General features: G+C 56.9%; 2 protein-coding genes across 7 annotated transcripts in view; one reads left to right on the top strand and one right to left on the bottom strand.

Annotated features, from left to right (window-relative positions):
* LOC147099636 (uncharacterized) overlaps positions 1-21,454 on the bottom strand; it is a 41,854-nt gene that overhangs the window by 9,612 nt on the left and 10,788 nt on the right. The gene's annotated exons all lie outside the window — the stretch shown is intronic.
* Positions 17,587-21,454, top strand: part of LOC147099635 (trinucleotide repeat-containing gene 6B protein-like) — a 199,804-nt gene continuing 195,936 nt past the window's right edge. For all 6 annotated transcript variants that reach the window (XM_085969901.1, XM_085969898.1, XM_085969900.1 and 3 more), the window contains exon 1: positions 17,587-17,805. The gene's annotated coding sequence lies outside the window, so the exon portion shown is untranslated. The remainder of the gene's footprint in view (positions 17,806-21,454) is intronic.

The raw sequence follows: 21,454 nt of genomic DNA, 5'->3' as shown, positions 1-21,454 counted from the left end.
CCTTTTAGTGTTCCTAGTCCCTCCTGGAACACTTCTTGTGCGTCAGTTAGCATTTTTGACAGTCGTCCAGGTGTGACGTCGTCATCCTTTTTGGCCTCAACCTTCAGTGCCTGTATGGAATGCCAATCTAATTGTATCTTCCGGATCCATTCACGTCCTAGTAGTGGTGGTCCTCCATCTGGCAATACATATAGGTCCATTTTGGGTATTTCCTGGCCTTTGTATGTCACGTTCACCCTTATTTTTCCTTTGGGGTAGACTTTTTGCCCCGTGTACGTCTTCAAGACAATCTCTGTAGCTTTCAAGGGTATATGTGAAAATAGCCGCTTGTAGTCCTTCGGTTTATGACTGTTAGGGCTGATCCTGTGTCCAATTCCATTTTCACTTGGACTCCGTCTATCTTGAGCGTGACCCAGATAGTCTGGTGATCCTCCATTTTGATTACCTTATGTAGTTTCAGACAACCCAGCTCCTTGCTTCCGGAGTCTGTATCACTTTTCTGTTCGTCTGAACTACTGTCCATCACCTTGTGTACCTTTTTGTACTTTTCCTGTGGCGATTTCTTGCTGCTGGTTTTCTTCCCTGACCTGCAGACTCTTGCTATGTGTCCTGCTTTTCCACACTGTCTGCACACTTGGTCCTTGAACCAACAATCCTTCTGGTCGTGTGTTGTTCTGCCGCAGCAATAACACTTCCCTGCTCCATATGGCATTTCATTGATACCATATTCTTGCGGTCTCCGTTGTATCTCTGCAGCACCCCGTGCGGCTGCTTCGTGTGATACTGCCATGCTGAAAGCCTTGTCCAGCGTAAGATCCTTTTCTGATAGAAGCCGTTTCTGGGTTCCTTCACTTTGAAGCCCACACACAAACTTGTCCCTTAACGTATCTGCTAGTCCCAATCCAAACTGGCAGTGTTTCGATAGCTTGCGCAGTTCCGTTAAGTACTCAGCATTACTTTCGTCTTTATGCTGGTTCCTTTTGTGGAACTTAAATCTTTCTGCTATCAGCAGCGGTGTGGGGTTTAACTGGTCCTGTAGGATTTCCACTATGCTTTCGAAATTCTTATCCACTGGCTTCTCTGGGGTTATTAGGTTTCGCAGTAAGCCATAAGTTTTTGCACCCATGGAATTCAACAAAACCAGTGCTTTCCTAGCATCTGGCACTTCATTCGCCTTACAGTACACCTCAATGCGTTCCACATATGTCGCCCAATCTTCGACTTCATTGTCGAACGCAGTGACACTGCCACTCTTCGGCATCCCTGGGTGTGGTTAAACTGTCTAAAATGGCGTCTCCCGCTCTCTCCCTTCTTCTCCGCTGGCTCAAAATGGCGTCTCCCGCGCTTTCCTTTCTTCCCGCGCTCGCCCTTCTTCTCCGCTGACGCTGCTCAGCCCTTGAGCCCTGGCTGCTCTCTGCGCGTTCTCCTGTGCGCCTCTCTCGTTGCCGCCGCTCGGTCCTGAACCCCGGCTGCTGCTTTACCCTCTCTCTCTTTTTGTTTTCCGTCGACGCTGCTCGGTTTTCAACCCTCGGCTGCGCCCTGTGCGCTTCACCCTCTCTCTTACCCCGTCGACGCTGCTCGGCCTTTTCTGTGCCATCGGTCGGCTCCAGCCGCCGCTGTCTGGGAAGGGTCTGCGCTGTACCTGTTGCCAGTCTGTTGCTGGATCATCGTGGCTGGAGAACCAAGCCCAGCTCTCAACAGCCTCCCCTGCGATGTTCACTCTCTGCCGGATGACTGGGGGTTGCCCGTGGTCGACGCCCGTGCTTCTGGCCTCGACTTTCTTCCACCGTCCTCCCGGAGCAAATCCTTGAAAGGAAATGCAGAGTTGCAGGTAGATTCGAATCGACCTCGTCGCCACTGTTGAATCCGTGATTCTTAAAGTATGATGTTTTCCAATAACTAGACGGAGGCTGTAAATTAACAATCAACAGGTGTTTACTGTAGAAGGGTAGTCTAAAGACTGACAGTACAGATGCCTGCTCAAGGCTTATATACAGGTGTTTTCACTGCCGGTACTACAGTATACAGGAGCTGTAAAAGTAGTTCTCTCTTAAAGGTACATACACTACAGTACCACTGGGAATGGTGGCTTGCTGTTGGAAAACCCCAAGAGCATAACGTGCTCGGGTCCATGTATTCAATGTCTAAGCACAAGTCATTTACACTTCAACACCATTCAGCCTTCCCTTTGGGGACAGGAACCCATTCAGGCCCAGCTCTTTTTAGTACCACTCAGACACACCTAGGACTCGATTTTGCCAGGCCTGAGGAGGCGGGTTTGGAGGCGTGTGAGGTGGTAAAATCGCAAAAAATGGCGGGCAGCTCCGATCCTGCCTCTGAGCAATTTTCCCACATTCATGGTTACAGACCCCATTTCCATCCCACCTCCAAGAGGTGGGATAGGCCCTTAAGGCCCTTAACAACCAGTTAAGTGCCTCTATAATCCCATTTTGAGAGGCCTTACTGATTTTACCACTTTTCCCACATCCTGCACGTCTCCTCTGGAACACGCCAGTGAATCCTGGCGGCCTCACAAGTGGACTGCTTACTAACAGCTGCAGCTCCACCATTAAAAAGGAGTTTTCAGCAATCATCATTTGCAGGTGGCAGAACTTTGTTGTCTCAGGTCTGGGGGAACTTTTAGCAGGCCTACTCATTGTTGTGGAAGTTTGGAGCCTGACACCCATCTCCAGTGTGACCTCCTGGGAAACCCTTCTCCCCACCTTGAATGAGCATTTCCTCAACGGAGGCATATACCAGAAGCATGGGAACCATTTATTTCCTTTCCTCCTGGACATCAGATTTGGACGAAGACCAGCCGCGGCAGCAGCAGAACCCTGAACAACAGCAGCACCAACTGCAGGAGCAACAGCAGGAGCGCCAAGCTGCTGCTCACCCACCTGAAGCTGCACAGGCCAGAAGGCGCCAGCACATGGGAGCACGTCGGCGCAGGAGATACCCCCCAAACAGGTTCTACAGACAGAGGATGAGCTACCTCAACATGACTGAGCAGCTTCCGGCTCCGACTTTCGCGAGAGGTAGTGGGTGACATCTGCACAATGCTGCAGCAAGACCTTGAGCTCAGAGGAGCAGGTGGACACCCCTTACCAGTGGCCGTCAAAGTCACCACCGCACTCAACTTTTTAGCTTCAGGCTCATTCCAGGGATCAGCTGCAGATATATTCTAAAGATAAGGGGTAAACCATTTAGGACAGAGATGAGGAGGAATTTCTTCACCCAGAGAGTGGTGAACCTGTGGAATTCTCTACCACAGAAGACAGTTGAGGCCAATTCATTAAATATATTCAAGAAGGAGTTGGATATATTTCTTAAGGCTAAAGGGATCAAGGGATATGGGGAGAAGGCAGGGACAGGGTACTGAATTTGGACGATCAGCCATGATCGCATTGAATGGCGGAGCAGGCTCGAGGGGCCGAATGGCCTACTCCTGCTCCTATCTTCTATGCTTCTATCAGCGGCGTTTCCCAGGCGGCCCCACACACTTGCATCACGCAGGTAACCGATGCCCTCTTTGCCAACGCACACAATTACATCAACTTCTCTAAGGATCAAGCAAGTGTAACCACGCGTGCAGTTGGGTTTGCCAATCTGGCAGGCTTTCCAAGGGTGCAGGGCATCATTGACTGGACTCATGTGGCCCTTGTAACCGGTTTCTGCGGTGGCCAATTTCCTATCGCCCCTGCCGCAATCGCCAATTATTGTAAGTGGTTTCGCCCCGCCCGTAGCGAGCACGCAAACCCCCTTAACTACAAGTTCTGGACGATAGGGATTACTGAGGACAGATTTGAACACGGACAGCGTTTTCGGGATCACCCGTACAGTGTTTATTAAGGTTGACAAAAACCACTCCACTCGCAGACAGTACGAGCGGTGTGAACACAACAGTACAGTTTAAAACAGTCCAACAAGCCCCTGCCGTGCTGACTTACCACGGCCTAAAAACACCCTCCCGTGAACTAAACTATCGCAAGACCCTTCCAACGCTAAACCCCCTCTGGTTTGGTAGGAACCTACAGGCACCCTCTCACACAGCTAAGTGATCTTGTGGGTGTGTAGGCTTGGCAATGCTCACCTAAATTGCCCTTGATCTTGCTTGCAGCTTCCTCCCGTACATCTCGGCTACCTGGTTCCATACCGGCCTTGCAGCATGCGAGTCCCAGTCTGAGTCGAAGTCCGTCTCGGTTGGCAGAGCAAGGCTCAGCTCCTCTTGACATTCCGTTGTGTGGAGGGCAGGAGAGAGCGCGAGCTATCCAAACTGCTCTCTGATATACCCCTCCAATACATAGACCGCTGTCTGTGGTTTTAATGGACACATGGCCTCAGGGAAATGATTTCCAGGCCTCCTCCCAGGTTTGGATGGTTCAGATCTCGTTTCGATCTCCCAGCCGATTTAACTTAACAAGCTCATCTCCTCCAGAAACAATGAGTCACCAGCCTCGTTATTCATGACTTGGCAGTGGGCCTCCCAGGCCATTGTTCCTGAGGACAGTCCGTTACCATACGAATGCAACCTGGTTACGTCAGCCACCTTCAGCTTGAGTGGTTTCCACTGCTTCCCCCCCAACAGCCTGTCCAGTTTTTAATAAGGGAATGATAGCAAAATACTGCGGATGCTGGAAATCCGAAATAACAACAGAAATTGCTGGAAAAACTCAGCAGGCCAGGCAACATCCGTGGAGAGAAAATAGAGTCAACTTTTCGGGTCGAAACCCTTTGTCAAGACTGGAAGAGCATAGGAAATGAATTAGATTAAAAGGCCGGGCTGGGAGAGAACAAAAGAGAAGTGAAGAGACATTAAGAGGTCATGAAGATGAACAAGGTTGAAGAGCCAAACGGAGATCCCGTCGGAGAGTAGAGCAGAACTTCTTCAAGGTGGGCATTCCTAGAAGAGGTGTGGCAGTGAACCAAGCACTAATACAATTGCAAAATACTGCGGATGCTGGAAATCCAAAATAACAACAGAAAATGCTGGAAAAACTCAGCAGGCCAGGCAACATCCGTGGAGAGAAATTAGAGTCAACGTTTCGGGTCAAATGTTCAGTCCGTAAGGGTGACCCCGAGCTTCCGGTCGCCTGTCATTTTAATTCACCGCTCCATTCCCACTCGGACCTCACCGTACTCGGGCTCTTGCATTGTTCCACGGAAGCTCAGCGTAAGCTCGAGGAACAGCACCTCATCCTCCGATTAGGCACTTTACAGCCTTCCGGACTCAATATCGAGTTCAACAATTTCAGATCATAACCTCGGCCCCCATTACATTTTTACTTATATTTTTTATCCACTCCTTTGTTTTGGCCCTTTCCCCCCTCTTTTTCTCTCTCCCACATGGCAGCTGTCTCCCATTCTGCCAGCGCATTTCACACCTAATCTAGAGCCGTCTTTTGTCTCCACTAGTCCTATCACCATCTCGTCTCGTTTTGAATACCTCTTAATGTCTCTTCACTTCTCCTTTGTTCTCTCCCAGCCCGGCCTCTCAATCTATTTCATTTCCTGTGCACTTCCAGTCTTGACAAAGGGTTTTGACCCAAAACGTTGACTCTATTTTCTCTCCACGGATGTTGCCTGGCCTGCTGAGTTTTTCCAGCATTTTCTGTTGTTATTTAATAAGGGTATATGTTCATAAAAAATCCATGGAGTCTGCGCTGACTGCTACACCCTTAAGACACCCCATCACAATCCAGGTATTTTTGTCAACCGCAAGGGATTCCACTCCCTCAACATGCAGCTGGTATGTGACCACAAGAAGGAAATTTTGCATGTTTGCGCCAAGTACCCTGGAAGTTGCCATGACTCCTTCATCCTGCGCCAGTCTAGTGTGCCTCCGCTTGTCAATCTGCCAGACCAACTTTTCGGATGGCTACTTGGAGGCAAGGGCTATCCCCTGAAGACGTGACTAACGACGCCATTGAGGAGCCCATCCAACGAAGCTGAGGAGCGCTACAACTCCAGCCACATTTCCACCAGACCCATAGTCGAGCAAACCATCGGCTTGCTGAAGATGCGCCCATCTGTCCGTCCCCCACTTGCGCATCCTCCTCCACTCTCACAATCTCCAGGACCGCCTCCTCTGCATTGGTGAGCTGGGCTATTGAGGGTGGCCCTCCTCCTGTCCTCGCCCTTTCCCTCTTATTGTGGGCTCTCTTTTCCTGCAATGAGGGACACAAGTGGAGTTTGAGTGAGAATGAAGGAGTGAGTGTAGAGAATCCATAACATAGATGCTTAGAAGGACACAAAGATAGAGTGAGGTGGCAAGACCAAGAGCCCTCCCTGTGTGTTGTAAGTTGTTGTCATTGCATCACAGTGATAGGGAGTGTGAGGGCTGCATAGTCGAATAGTTAAGTGAATGTGACCATAGAGAGAGAGGGAATGGGTAAGGGTGCAGGGATGTCAGTGTCAAGTGGGATGTGGAGGAAAAGGTTGGCAAAGCAGAGTGCTGGTGAGGAGAGGTGATGGGGATCAGATTGAGGGTGATGGGAATGCAATACTCACTTTTCCTGTGCGGAGAAGGTCATGAAACATCTTTCGGCATTGCAGCCAGGTTCTGCTGCACATAGAGATGGCATTGGCCTCCTGGGCCACTTGTAGCCTCACAGCTTTAATCTGTTGTGGAGGCTTTTTCCTCCCTGAGGAAGGGAAGAGCACCTCCTTATTTGCTCTTGCTCCCTCCACCAGAGCTTGGAGGGAGGCCTCATCGAATCTGGGTGCACACTTTGGTCTAGTGCTGGACATAGTCGCAGAAGGAATCCCTCAGAAGAATGGTCATAAAGTTGTACGGCTGAAAAAGAAGCAAGGCTGCTTGCAGGCCTTAAATCCAGCTGCATAGATGACGTCATCGGAGGCGAGTTTCTGTTTGAAAAGGCTCATTGGGCCAGCGGTTCCCACACGCTGGAAATCAAGTGCCCAATTAGGGCAAAATCGGCCGAATTGTCACGAATCACATCAGAGGCGGGGCCGGGAACCGCCGACCACCTGACACGCACCCAGCCCGCCCCCATTGGCAAAATCCAGCCCCTACTCTCTGCGCCACACTTGAGGTACTTAACATCTTGGCAAAACTTGACTCCTGTCAACACACAGCCTTTCAGTGACCAGATGTCCCTCCCCTAAGCGGGAGCAAAATAGAACCCAGATCACCAACAACAACTTGTATTTATATAGCGCCTTTAACATAGTTGATGTGCCTCAATAATTCCGAGACTTGAAGTTAGCAGAACAAAAACAAGGCTTTTATTAACTTAGAAAGTAACACGTAAGAGAGAGAGATGTCTTCCTTCTGGAGACTGAGGCCAGACTGAAGCTAGCTTACAAACGGGGCCAGGTATGGGCGGAGCCCTACACACAGCACATTCCAGCACATTCCAGTATACAATACAGCACATTCCAGTACACAATACAATGAGGTCTGGGGGAAGGGAAATGACACTGAAACCGATCTCAGTCACAGGCAGTGGTGAATGGAATATTTCATCACAATGGTAAAACATCCCAAGGCGCTTCACAGGAGCGATCATCAAACAAAATTTGACACCGATAAACAAAGGAGATATTAGAATGGCTGTATCGTTCTATGATTCTATGATTTTTTTTACTGCACCAGAGCCGATGGAGGGAGAAGACAAGGTTAAAGTTTCCATCACTCTGTGGCTCAGTGGGTAGCACTCTCGCCTCTGGGTCAGAAGGTCATGGGTTCAAGTCACCACTCCACAGACTTGAGCCCATAATCTAGGCTGACACTCCAGTGCAGTACTGAGGGAGCGCCGCACTGTCGGAGGGGCAGTACTGAGGGAGCGCCGCACTGTCGGAGGGGCAGCACTGAGGGAGCGCCGCACTGTCGGAGGGGCAGTACTGAGGGAGCGCCGCACTGTCGGAGGGACAGTACTGAGGGAGCGCCGCACTGTCGGAGGGGCAGTACTGAGGGAGCGCCGCACTGTCGGAGGGGCAGTACTGAGGGAGCGCCGCACTGTCGGAGGGGCAGTACTGAGGGAGCGCCGCACTGTCGGAGGGGCAGTACTGAGGGAGTGCCGCACTGTCGGAGGGGCAGTACTGAGGGAGCGCTGCACTGTCGGAGGGGCAGTACTGAGGGAGCGCCGCACTGTCAGAGGGGCAGGGCTGAGGGAGCGCCGCACTGTCGGAGGGGCAGTACTGAGGGAGCACCGCACTGTCGGATGGACAGTACTGAGGGAACGCCGCACTGTCAGAGGGGCAGTACTGAGGGAGCGCCGCACTGTCAGAGGGGCAGGACTGAGGGAGTGCTGCACTGTCGGATGGGCAGGGCTGAGGGAGTGCCGCACTGTCGGAGTGGCAGGGCTGAGGGAGCGCTGCACTGTCGGACAGGCAGGGCTGAGGGAGTGCCGCACTGTCGGAGGGGCAGCACTGAGGGAGCGCCGCACTGTCAGAAGGGCAGGGCTGAGGGAGTGCCGGACTGTCGGTGGGGCAGTACTGAGGGAGTGCTGCACTGTCGGAGGGGCAGTACTGAGGGAGTGCTGCACTGTCGGAGGGGCAGTACTGAGGGAGCGCCGCACTGTCGGAGGGGCAGTACTGAGGGAGCGCCGCACTGTCAGAGGGGCAGTACTGAGGAAGCGCTGCACTGTCGGAGGTGTTGTCTTTCAGATAAGACATTAAATCGAGGCCCCGTCTGCCCTCTCAGGTGGACGTAAAAGATCCCGCGGCGACCATTCGCAGAAAAGCGGCGTTCTCCCCTTGTGTCCTGGCCAATATTTATCACTTGGTCAAAAGAGGTATGTTTTAAGGAGCGTCTTAAAGGAGGTGGAAAGGTTTAGATAGGGAATTCCAGAGCTGTGTGTGACAGGGCTCCTGTCTCCAAAGCAGGGGGGGAGGGTGGGTGGGCAATGTTGAATGTTACTGGAGTGTGAATGACTTGTACTTAACGTTGATTACACAGACCCTTGCGCATCATGCCCTGGGGGTTGTCCAACAGAAAGGCAGGAGGATTGGGAAACAGAATGGTTTTTGTTTTTGTTTGATGCAGAGTAAAACCATTCCTTCACAGAACTTGCAGCTAAAGCTGCCGCAGTCCAGCTGCCACAAGCTCGACGCTGCCCTTTAAAGCCAACAACATCTTTCACAATGAGCATCTCCACCTTGGGTGCAATGTCTTTCTGAGACTGCCACCTACTGGCTTTTGGCAGTGCAACGTGAAGAATGCACCAAACCAATACCATGGCAACCAAAAGGAGGGGGAGGAACATCAAACCTTTTGTGCTTCAGACTCTGGAATCCAGCTTATTTATCTTCTGCCAGTATTTTTTAAGATATTTATTTCCCCCCCCACCCAGTTTCTATGGTCCTCCGACACCATGCGCCAAGACACTGGCCAGCGGCCTGGCTGACTGTCTTACCCATCGGGAGTGGGGTCGCCAACCCTCCGGGAATGGCCCCGGAGTCTCCAGGAGTTGAAGACTAATCCCCAGGGCACTGCCACCAGCAACACCCCAGACAAATCTTTATAAAAAATCATTCACCGGATGTGGGCGTCGCTGGCAAGGCCGGCATTTATTGCCCATCCCTAATTGCCCTCGAGAAGGTGGTGGTGAGCCGCCTTCTTGACAACTGAGTGGCTCGCTGGGCCATTTCAGAGGGGAAGTTAAGAGTCGACCACATTGCTGTGGGTCTGGAGTCACATATAGGCCAGACCGGGTAAGGACGGCAGGTTTCCTTCCCTAAACTACTGTCCGTGTCCTATCTTGCACCAAGTCCCGTTCACCCATCTCCCCTGTGCTCGCTGACCTACATTGGCTCCCGGTTAAGCAACGCCTCGATTTCAAAATTCTCATCCTGGTTTTCAAATCCCTCCATGGCCTCGCCCCTCCCCTCTCCATCTCTGTAATCTCCTCCAGCCCCACAACCCCCCCGAGATATCTGCGCTCCTCTCATTCTGACCTCTTGTGATTATAATTGCTCCACCATTGGCGGCCGTGTCATCAGCTGTCTGGGCCCTAAAGCTCTGGAATTCCCTCCCTAAACCTCTCCGCCTCTCTCTCCTCCTTTAAGACGCTCCTTAAAACCCACCTCTTTGACCAAGCTTTCGGTCACCTGCCCTAATTTCTCCTTATGTGGCTCGGTGTCAAATTATTTCTCTTATAATACTCCTGTGAAGCGCCTTGGGATGTTTTACTACGTTAATGGTGCTGTATAAATACACGTTGCTGTAGGACATTAGTGAACCAGATGGGTTTTTACAACAATCTAGTAGTTTCATGGTCACCATTACTGACACTAGCTTTTTTATTCCCAATTTCTTTAATTAACTGAATTGAAATTCCCCAGATGCTGTGGTGGGATTTGATCTCTCATCTACCAAGAAGAATCATTAGTCCGGGCCTTCGGGACCACTAGCCCAGTGACATAACCACCAGGACACCATTTCCTGACAAGTTCCCTAATATCACAGGGACATTAAAAAATAAAATGGTGTGTTTTTTTACATTTTCCTTGACACACTTTTTGTTTATTAGTTATAAAAATATCGGGGATGGAGGGACAAAAAAGGCAGTTTGACCGGGCGGGGCGGTTGGAGGTCATGTCATAAAGCCTCCAGGAAAATGTGCAATCAGAGTTAGCGACCTGAAATGGGAGGTGCGCAGGGAGCGGGCTGTGGGATAACCCCGGAACTTCGTTCTGTGTCCACATCCCTGGCCCCGGCAATGCACAAGGTTGGGGACTGACCATCAATGGAATCACAGGCACAAGGAAACAACCTACAGCATCCATAAACAGGATATAGAGGCACTTTATGATCGAGCGTGGTCGAAGTTTTGACCACGCTCGATCAGCTCCAATGGACGGGTCACATCGCCCGCATGCCCGATACGAGACTCCCAAAACAAGCGCTCTACCCAGAGCTCCGGCACGGCAAGAGAGCCCCAGGTGGGCAAAGGAAACGCTTCAAGGACACCCTCAAAGCCTCCTTGAAAAAGTGTAACATCCCCACCAACACCTGGGAATCCCTGGCCCAAGACCGCACAAAGTGGAGGAGAAGCATCCGGGAAGGCGCCGAACACCTCGAGTCTCTTCGCCGGGAGCAAGCGGAAGCCAAGCGCAGGCAGCGCAAGGAGCGCACGTCAACCCAAGCACCCCACCCACCCGCCCCTTCAACCACCGTCTGCCCCACCTGTGACAGAGACTGTAGGTCCCGCATTGGACTCATCAGTCACCTGAGAACTCATTTTTAATGTGGAAGCAAGTCATCCTCGCTTCCGAGGGACTGCCTAAGAAGGATAGAGGCACTGGAGAAGGCGCAAACAGGATTCACTAGGATGATACCGCAACTGAGAGGTTATACCCATCAGGGAAGACTGCACAGCTGGGGCTCTTTTCTCTAGAAAGGAGTAGACAGAGGGGGCGACCTGATCGAGGAATTTAATACAGAGAAGTGTGAGGTGATACATTTTGGCAGAAGGAACAGGGAGAGGCAATATACACTTAATGGCACAGTTTTAAAGAGTGTGCAGGGACAGAGGGACCTGGGAGTTAATATGCATAGGTCCCTGAAGGTGGCGGGACATATTGAGAGAGTGGTTAGCAAAGCATATGGGATCTTGGGCTTCATAAATAGAGGTATTGAGTACAAAAGTAGAGAAGTTATGCTGAACCTTTATAAAGCGCTGGTTAGGCCACAACTGGAGTATTGTGTCCAGTTCTGGTCACCACACTTTAGGAAGGATGTGAAGGCCCTTGAGAGGGTGCAGAGGAGATTTACCAGAATGGTTCCGGGGATGGGGGATCTTGGCTACAAGGACAGGTTGGAGAAGCTGGATTTGTTTTCATTAGAGCAAAGGAGGCTGAGGGGTGATTTGATAGAGGTGTACAAGATTATGACGGGTTTGGATAGGCTCGACGGGGAAAGGCTGTTCCCACTAGTTGATGGTACAAGGACTAGGAGACACAGATTTATGGTTTTGGGCAAGAGATACAGGGGGGATGTGAGGAAAAACTTTTTTACACAGCGAGTGGTGATGACCTGGAACTCGCTGCCGACGGAAGTGGTGGAAGCGGAGACACTCAATGTTTTCAAGGGGAGACTGGATAGGCACTTGAGGGAAATAAACTTGCAGGGCTACGGGGATAGAGCGGGGGAATGGGACTGACTGGATTGCTCTGCAGAGAGCCAGCACGGACTCGATAGGCTGAATGGCCTCCTTCTGTGCCGTTATGACTCTATGGGGGAAAAATTCAGTTGTTTGCTTCTCCCATTATGCGCCTTAAGAGGGCGCTAATGCGGTGCAAAGCAACTAGCGCCTGGGCGCGGCGATGTTTGCGCCGCTCGCGAAATTGACCGGACATTTTGCGGCGGTGCTAAACACTACTGCCACAATCTCCTGCGCCCGCAGATCGTGACGTAAGTCGAGCGGCAACGCCCCGGTAGCGGCCCGGACCAGATATTGAGTGGCGCCCCCTGCCTTACCGCCTGCCACTAGCAACGACAGGTTGAGGGGAGCGTTTTGCAGTCAGGAAGGGACTGGGGGAGCGCTACTTAAAGGCAACCGCTTCCTGCCTTTTTTTGTCGGTGGCATTTTTGCACCATGCATTCTGAGAGAGCGAGAGAGAGAGAGAGAGAGTTCTGGAGAGATTCAACACTGTGTGAAGGAGTTTTGGGTACTGAGCAACACTTTGCAGGTTCATTTTGATTTGACCTTCCTTGCATCGATTTAGAAGAGACTATGGGGGCTGCACTCTGAGCTCTTTCCTTGGGCCTCTCCATTGTTCTTTCCAGCAGATTTGATGCACAGGTCTCTCCAGGCCGAGATTCAAGGCTGCAATGAGCAGGGTGTGGATGGAGAGCAAGATTGACCCTCCCCTTTAAGAACTGGCCGGCGCCAGTGTGTCTGTGTTCCATTGCTGACTGACATCACATGAGCTTCGCCAGCGCTCTGAGGTAGCACCTCACTCCTCGGCGTTAGCGCCTTAAGACATGTGTGTAGCGCCTGATTTAGCGCTCCAATCACCTCCAGGGGCGATAGAAGCCAAGTTTGTAGTCGGAGGCGATAATTAGTGCCAGGCACTAAACTTTGCGCCCGGCCAATAATTGCGCCCCGAATGGGGCGATACCGAATTTCTCCCCTATGAATCTATGACTCTTTAAGACTGCTGACTGACTGGCTTAGCCTGGCTTGCTGTAGTAGTTTCTCATGTTCCAGGAAGAAGGGAGGGAATAGATAACCAGAGGACACAGATTTAAGGTGATTGGCAAAAGAACCAGAGGTGACATGAGGAAAAACTTTTTTAAGCAGCGAGTGGTTAGGATTGGGAATGCGCTGCCTGATAGGGCGGTGGAGACAGAGTCAATAGTAGTCTTCAAAAGGGGAATTGGATAAATACTTGAAGGACAAAATATTTCAGGGATATGGGGAAAGAGCGGGGGAGCGGGACTAACGGGATTGCTCTTCGAAAGAGCCGGCACAGGCTCGATGGGCCGAATTGCCTCCTTCTGTGCTGTACGATTCTAGGATTCTATGATAATGAAAGGGTTCGATAGGGTAGACGCAGAGAAGATGTTTCTACTTGTGGGGGAGAGCAAAACCAGGGCTGTAAATATAAGGTAGTCACTAATAAATCCAATAGGGAATTCAGGAGAAACTTCTTTACCCAGAGAGTGGTGAGAATGTGGAACTCGCTACCACAGGGAGTGGTTGAAGAGAATAGTATCGATGCATTTAAGGGGAAGCTGGACAAACACATGAGGGAGAAGGGAATAGAAGGACATGCTGATGGGGTGAGATGAAGAAGTCGGTGAGAGGAGGCTCGTGTGGAGCAGAATCTGTTGGGCCGACTGGCCTGTTTCTGTGCTGTAGACTCGATGTAACACAGCTTGTTGGGACACTGAGATGTTGGACATGCGTTTTAGTAACTGGATGTCTTTTGCGATCATAATTTAAGAATGAGAAGCTCTTCTCTCAAAAGCGATCACAATGATTAAAGGTTAATCTCCTGGACACTGCTGTAAGCAACCCAGGGGAAAAGTCATAAGGGCATTAAAAAGAGTGGTGTGTTCTTTTAAATTCCCACGGCACTATTGGAAGAAGAGCAGAGGAGTTCTCCCCGGTGTCCTGGGGCCAATATTTATCCCTCAAACAACATCACTAAAAACAGATGATCTGGTCATTGTCACATTGTTTTCTACATTTCTTTAGGAAGGATGTGAAGGCCTTAGAGAGGGTGCAGAAAAGATTTACGAGAAAGATTCCAGGGCTGAGGGACTTCAGTTACGTGGATAGACTGGAGAAGCTGGGGTTGTTCTCCTTGGAGCAGAGAAGGTTGAGAGGAGATTTGATAGATCAAGATGGCGTCAGTGGTGTTCGCAGGGTAAGTGCTCTCCCTGAGTCGGTCGGCCCACTCCCGCTACAGACGCTGTGCATCGGCGCTGATGAGTTCGGCGAGTCGGCGGGGAGGCAGCAGAAGCAGCGAGGGAGGCCACGACGACCCGCTGTAGCACGGCGGCCGGCAGCTCCTCGGAGGTCGAACCGGTAGGAGGGGAGGCGGCCAGAGGACCGAGGGCGGGAAAAGCAGGCCCTGGAAGGTCGGACACCGCGGGAGGCTCGGAGGTTGGACCGGGTGGAAGGAGAGCCAGGGAGAAGCAGGCCCCGGGGACGTCGGTACCACGGCGGCTGAAGATTGTCGGGCAGGAGTGCGGGAAAGGCGGAGCGAGGCGAGAGCGGACCCGATTGTGATGGCGCTGATGAAGATGGCTGCCGTCCTTGCGGGCTCCGTGCGTACCAGGCAGCTAAGTGTCCTTTGCTGCTTGGTGCGCTCGGCTCGTTAAGAAAAAAGCATTTCACTGACTGGATTTCACTTGTTGTATTTGGTTATGTGACAAATAAAATTGAAATTGAAAATTGAAATAGAGGTGTTCAAAATCATGAGGGGTCTGGACAGAGTAGATAGAGAGAAACTGCTCCCATTGGCGGAAGGGTCGAGAACCAGAGGACACAGATTTAAGGTGATTGGCAGAATAACCAAAGGCGACATGAGGAAAAACGTTTTTACGCGGCGAGTGGTTAGGATCTGGAATTCACTGCCTGAGAGGGTGGTGGAGGCAGATTCAATCGTGGCTTTCAAAAGGAAATTGGATAAGTACCTGAAAGAAAAAAATTTGCAGGGCTATGGGGAAAGGGCGGTGGAGTGGGACGAGCTGAAGTGCTCTTGCAGAGAGCCGGCACGGGCTTGATGGGCCGAATGGCCTCTTTCTGTGCTGTAACCATTCTCTGATTCTATGATTACAACAGTGACTACACTTCAAAAGTTGGTTGTAAAGTGCTTTGTGTCAGCCGTGGCTCATTTGGTAGCACTCTCGCCTCTGAGTCAGAAGCATGTGGGTTTGTGGTCCCACTCGAGATTCAGCACAAAACATCCAGTCTGACACTCCAGTGCAGTGCTGAGGGAGCGCCGCACTGTCGGAGGGGCAGTACTGAGGGAGCGCCGCACTGTCGGAGGGGCAGTACTGAGGGAGCGCCGCACTGTCGGAGGGGCAGTACTGAGGGAGCGCCGCACTGTCGGAGGGGCAGCACTGAGGGAGCGATGCACTGTCGGAGGGGCAGTACTGAGGGAGTGCCGCACTGTCGGAGGGGCAGTACTGAGGGAGCGCCGCACTGTCAGAGGGGCAGTACTGAAGGAGTGCCGCACTGTCAGAGGGGAAGTACTGATGGAGCGCCGCACTGTCGGAGGGGCAGTACTGAGGGAGTGCTGCCCTGTCGGAGGGGCAGTACTGAGGGAGTGCCGCACTGTCGGAGGGGCAGTACTGAGTGAGCGCTGCACTGTCGGAGGGGCAGTACTGAGGGAGCGCTGCACTGTCAGAGGGGCGGTACTGAGGGAGCAGCGCACTGTCGGAGGGGCGGTACTGAGGGAGCGCCGCACTGTCGGAGGGGCGGTACTGAGGGAGTGCCGCACTGTCAGAGGGGCAGTACTGAGTGAGCGCTGCACTGTTGGAGGGGCAGTACTGACGGAGTGCTGCCCTGTCGGAGGGGCAGTACTGAGGGAGTGCCGCACTGTCGTAGGGGCAGTACTGAGTGAGCGCTGCACTGTCGGAGGGGCAGTACTGAGGGAGCGCCGCACTGTCGGAGGGGCGGTACTGAGGGAGCAGCGCACTGTCGGAGGGGCGGTACTGAGGGAGCGCCGCACTGTCGGAGGGGCAGTACTGAGGGAGCGCCGCACTGTCGGAAGGGCAGTACTGAGGGAGCGCCGCACTGTGGGAGGGGCAGTACTGAGGGAGCGCTGCACTGTCGGAGGGGCAGTACGGAGGGAGCGCCGCACTGTCGGAGGGGCAGTACTGAGGGAGCGCCGCACTGTTGGAGGGTCAGTACTGAGGGAGCGCCGCACTGTCGGAGGGGCAGTACTGAGGGAGTGCCGCACTGTCGGAGGGTCAGTGCTGAGGGAGCAGCACACTGTCGGAGGGGCGGTACTGAGGGAGCGCCGCACTGTCGGAGGGGCAGTACTGAGGGAGCGCCGCACTGTCAGAGGGGCAGTACTGAGGGAGTGCCGCACTGTTGGAGGGGCAGGACTGAGGGTGCAGCGCACTGTCGGAGGGGCGGTACTGAGGGAGCGCCGCAGTGTCGGAGGGGCAGTACTGAGGGAGTGCTGCACTGTCGAAGGGGCAGTACTGAGGGAGCGCTGCACTGTCGGAGGTGCCGTCTTTTGGATGAGACGTTTAGCCTGCCCTCTCAAGTGGTTGTGAAAGGCACAACATTAAATCCATGTCTTTCTATTAAGATTAATTTACAATATCCTGCCTCCTGCATTGCTTTTGCCAGCTCACTGAGCTGGGACACAACGCATTGATCTTAAAGAGCATTAAGGTGATTTTTCAATTTGTGTTATAGATTAAGATGTTCCATGTAAACTTCTAATATCCGCTGCCCTCTGCTGGGCTCCTGCTCTGTAATTGTTTCCCCCTCTGAGGCATCCACTTCGCAGCAGCCTGCTGCCAGGACAGGGTCCTGAGGCCAAGCAAGCACCAGCCAATCGCAGAGAGGGGCACCCACGTGGGCGGGCCCCCTCCTGTGATTGACGTCCGACTCAGCCTATCCGCGACCACCGTTCCATTGGCGGCCCAAGGTCAGCGAGCCAATAGCCGTCAAGCCTTCTCGTCAGGCCGGGGGGGCGGGTTATTTACACCTTTGATCGACGGCCGCCTCATCCTATCGGCTCGCTGCCATCGGATGAGGTAATGGCAGAGCCAGCCAATCAGAGGACGTCGAAAAGAAAGCACGCAGGAGGCAGCGGGCGACATCTGATTGACATTTCCGCCAGCCAATGATATGGCAAAGAGAAGGGGCGTTTTGGCCGGGTAACGCTCTGATTGACATCACAGTCAACCAATCGCACGTCGAACTCCGGATGAGGTAATGATGACCGCTGGAGAGGCGGGGAGAGGATTTGAGTGACAGCTGAAGTACCCAATCGAGTGCCAGAGTGGGCGGGGATGTTTGATCGACGTGGACTCTGACCAATAGAACGAGCGGTTCAGCTTGACGGACGTTGCAGTGAACCAATGGGGTGTGAAAGGGGCTGGGGAGGGCGGCGAGCCGGCAGCCAATGGCAGGGGGAGAGGGGCGTGGCTCGGCGGCGGAGTTGTGTTGTGATGCTCGGCGAGAAAGTTTCTGCGCGAATTCCCTCCCGCGGAGCGAGGAGCGAAAATCCCTGAGGAGGGGGGGAAGGGAAAAGGAGAGAAAAAAAACAGTGGGATCGCGAGAAGGGGAAAAAAATCCGGGAGCGGATGGGATAAGCGGGAGTTCCCGAAGATTCTGCGGAGCGGAGCCCCGGGGGTTTGCGGTGAGTTTGTGAGGAGTTTGTGGGGGGAGGGGCCGGGGGAGGCCGTAATTGGACAATTACCCCACCCCCAAAACCCCACCCCCTACATTACCCCCCTCCCCTTCATTACACCCACCCCCAAAACCCCACCCCCTCCATTACCCCCACCCCCTCCATTACCCCCTTCAAATACCCCCCTCCCGGACAATGACCTCACACCCCATTACCCTAGCTCCCCAAAACCTCTACCTCCCCTCAATTACCCCCCTCAAATACCCCCACCTCCCAATTACCCCTCTCCATTACCCTCACGACGTTACCCCAATCACCCCATTACCTGAGCCCCCCCAAAACCCCACCCACTCTCAATTACCCCCGCCCCCCCCTCCTCACCGTTGACCCCCCGCCCCACCTCCTCCCCGTTGACCCCCGCCCCCCCTCTCCCCGTTGACCCCCGCCCCCCTCCTTCCCGTTGACCCCCGCCCCCCCCCTCCTCCCCGTTGACCCCCTCCTCCCCGTTGACCCCCGCCCCCCCTCCTCCCCGTTGACCCCCGCCCCCCCTCCTCCCCGTTGACCCCCTCCTCCCCGTTAACCCCCGCCCCCCCTCCCCTCCTCCCCGTTGACCCCCGCCCCCCCTCCTCCCCGTTGACCCCCGCCCCCCCTCCTCCCCGTTGACCCCCGCCCCCCCTCCTCCCCGTTGACCCCCTCCTCCCCGTTGACCCCCTCCTCCCCGTTGACCCCCTCCTCCCCGTTGACCCCCGCTGCCCGTTGACCCCCTCCTCCCCGTTGACCCCCTCCTCCCCGTTGACCCCCGCCCCCCCTCCTCCCCGTTGACCCCCGCCCCCCATCCTCCCCGTTGACCCCCGCCCCCCCTCCTCCCCGTTGACCCCCGCCCCCCCTCCTCCCCGTTGACCCCCGCCCCCCCTCCTCCCCGTTGACCCCCCTCCTCCCCGTTGACCCCCCTCCTCCCCGTTGACCCCCCTCCTCCCCGTTGACCCCCCTCCTCCCCGTTGACCCCCCCGTTGACCCCCCTCCTCCCCGTTGACCCCCTCCTCCCGTTGACCCCCGCCCCCCCTCCTCCCCGTTGACCCCCGCCCCCCCTCCTCCCCGTTGACCCCCGCCCCCCTCCTCCCTGTTGACCCCCGCCCCCCCTCCTCCCCGTTGGCCTCCCCGTTGACCCCCGCCCCCCCTCCTCCCCGTTGACCCCCGCCCCCCCTCCTCCCCGTTGACCCCCGCCCCCCCTCCTCCACGTTGACCCCCGCCCCCCTCCTCCCCGTTGACCCCCGCCCCCCCTCCTCCCCGTTGACCCCCGCCCCCCCTCCTCCCCGTTGACCCCCGCCCCCCCAACTCCCCGTTGACCCCCGCCCCCCCTCCCCGTTGACCCCCGCCCCCCTCCTCCCCGTTGATCCCCGCCCCCCCTCCTCCCCGTTGACCCCCGCCCCCCCTCCTCCCCGTTGACCCCCGCCCCCCTCCTCCCGTTGACCCCCGCCCCCCCTCCTCCCCGTTGACCCCCGCCCCCCCTCCTCCCCGTTGACCCCCGCCCCCCCTCCTCCCCGTTGACCCCCGCCCCCCCTCCTCCCCGTTGACCCCCGCCCCCCCTCCTCCCCGTTGACCCCCGCCCCCCCTCCTCCCCGTTGACCCCCGCCCCCCTCCTCCCCGTTGACCCCCGCCCCCCCTCCCCGTTGACCCCCGCCCCCCCTCCTCCCCGTTGACCCCCGCCCCCCCTCCTCCCCGTTGACCCCCGCCCCCCCTCCTCCCCGTTGACCCCCGACCCCCTCCTCCCCGTTGACCCCCGCCCTCCTCCTCCCCGTTGACCCCCGCCCCCCCTCCTCCCCGTTGACCCCCGCCCCCCCTCCTCCCTGTTGACCCCCCTCCTCCCGTTGACCCCCGCCCCCCCTCCTCCCCGTTGACCCCCGCCCCCCCTCCTCCCCGTTGACCCCCGCTCCCCGTTGACCCCCGCCCCCCCGTTGCCCCCCGCCCCCCCTCCTCCCGTTGACCCCTGCCCCCCTCCTCCCGTTGACCCCCGCCCCCCTCCTCCCCGTTGACCCCCGCCCCCCTCCCCCGTTGACCCCTGCCCCGTTGACCCCCGGCCCCCCTCCGCGTTGCCCCCTCCCCGTTGCCCCCGCCCCCCCTCCCCGTTGCCCCCGCCCCCCCTCCCCGTTGCCCCCGCCCCCCCTCCCCGTTGCCCCCCTCCCCGTTGCCCCCCCCTCCACGTTGCCCCCCCTCCACGTTGCCCCCCCCTCCCCGTTGCCCCCCCTCCCCGTTGCCCCCCTCCCCGTTGCCCCCCCTCCCCGTTGCCCCCCCTCCCCGTTGCCCCCCCTCCCCGTTGCCCCCACCCCGTTGCCCCCCTCCCCGTTGCCCCCGCCCCCTCCCCGTTGCCCCCGCCCCCCTCCCCCTCCCCGTTGCCCCCGCCCCCCCTCCCCCCTCCCGTTGCCCCCTCCCCGTTGCCCCCTCCCCCTCCCCGTTGCCCCCGCCCCCCCCTCCCCGCCCCCCCTCCCCCTCCCCGTTGCCCCCGCCCCCCCTCCCGCCTCCCCGTTGCCCCCGCCCCCCCTCCCCCTCCCCGTTGCCCCCTCCCCCCTCCCTGTTGCCCCCCTCCCCGTTTCCCCCCTCCCCGTTGCCCCCCTCCCCCCTCCCCGTTGCCCCCGCCCCCCCACCCCGTTGCCCCCGCCTCCCCCTCCCCGTTGCCCCCTCCCCGCCCCCCCCCTCCCCGCCCCCCCCTCCCCGTTGCCCCCTCCCCGTTGCCCCCTCCCCCCCTCCCCGTTGCCCCCTCCCCCCCTCCCCGTTGCCCCCTCCCCCCCTCCCCGTTGCCCCCTCCCCCCTCCCCGTTGCCCTCTCCCCCCCTCCCCGTTGCCCCCGCCCCCCCTCCCCCCTCCCCGTTGCCCCCGCTCCCCCCTCCCCGTTGCCCCCGCCCCCCCTCCCCGTTGCCCCCGCCCCCCCTCCCCGTTGCCCCCTCCCCCCTCCCCGTTATGCCCCGCCCCCCCTCCCGTTGCCCCCGTCCCCCCTCCCCCCTCCCCGTTGCCCCCGCCCCCCCCTCCCCCCTCCCCGTTGCCCCCGCCCCCCCGCCCCCCTCCCTCCTCCCGTTGCCCCCGCCCCCCCTCCCGTTGCCCCGCCCCCCCTCCCCGTTGCCCCCGCCCCCCCTCCCCGTTGCCCCCGCCCCCCCTCCCCGTTGCCCCCGTCCCCCTCCCCGTTGCCCCCGTCCCCCTCCCCGTTGCCCCCTCCCCCCTCCCCGTTGCCCCCTCCCCCCTCCCCGTTGCCCCTCCCCGTTGCCCCCTCCCCCCTCCCCGTTGCCCCCTCCCCCCCTCCCCGTTGCCCCCTCCCCCCCTCCCCGTTGCCCCCTCCCCCCCTCCCCGTTGCCCCCTCCCCCCTCCCCGTTGCCCCCTGCCCCCTCCCCGTTGCCCCCTCCCCGTTGCCCCCTCCCCGTTGCCCCCGCCCCCCCCCGTTGCCCCCGCCCCCCCCTCCCCGTTGCCCCCGCCCCCCCCTCCCCGTTGCCCCGCCCCCTCCCCCCCGTTACCTCCGCCCCCCCATTACCCCCTCCTCCCCATTACCCCCCTCCCCATTACCCCACTGCACCCACCCATTACCCTTAACCCCAGACACTTACCCCACCCCCTCTGGCTCGGGCCAGCTAATTACCCCCACCCCCCGCCGGCCCTCCAATTACCCCCTCTCT

The sequence above is a fragment of the Somniosus microcephalus genome, chromosome 28 (assembly GCF_052327205.1).
Source record: "Somniosus microcephalus isolate GS21.2 chromosome 28, FLI_Smic_1.0, whole genome shotgun sequence".
In the NCBI taxonomy this organism is placed as follows: Eukaryota; Metazoa; Chordata; class Chondrichthyes; order Squaliformes; family Somniosidae; genus Somniosus; species Somniosus microcephalus.
The sequence above is the reverse complement of the archived record's forward strand: the minus strand, read 5'-3'. Positions and strand labels throughout refer to the sequence as shown.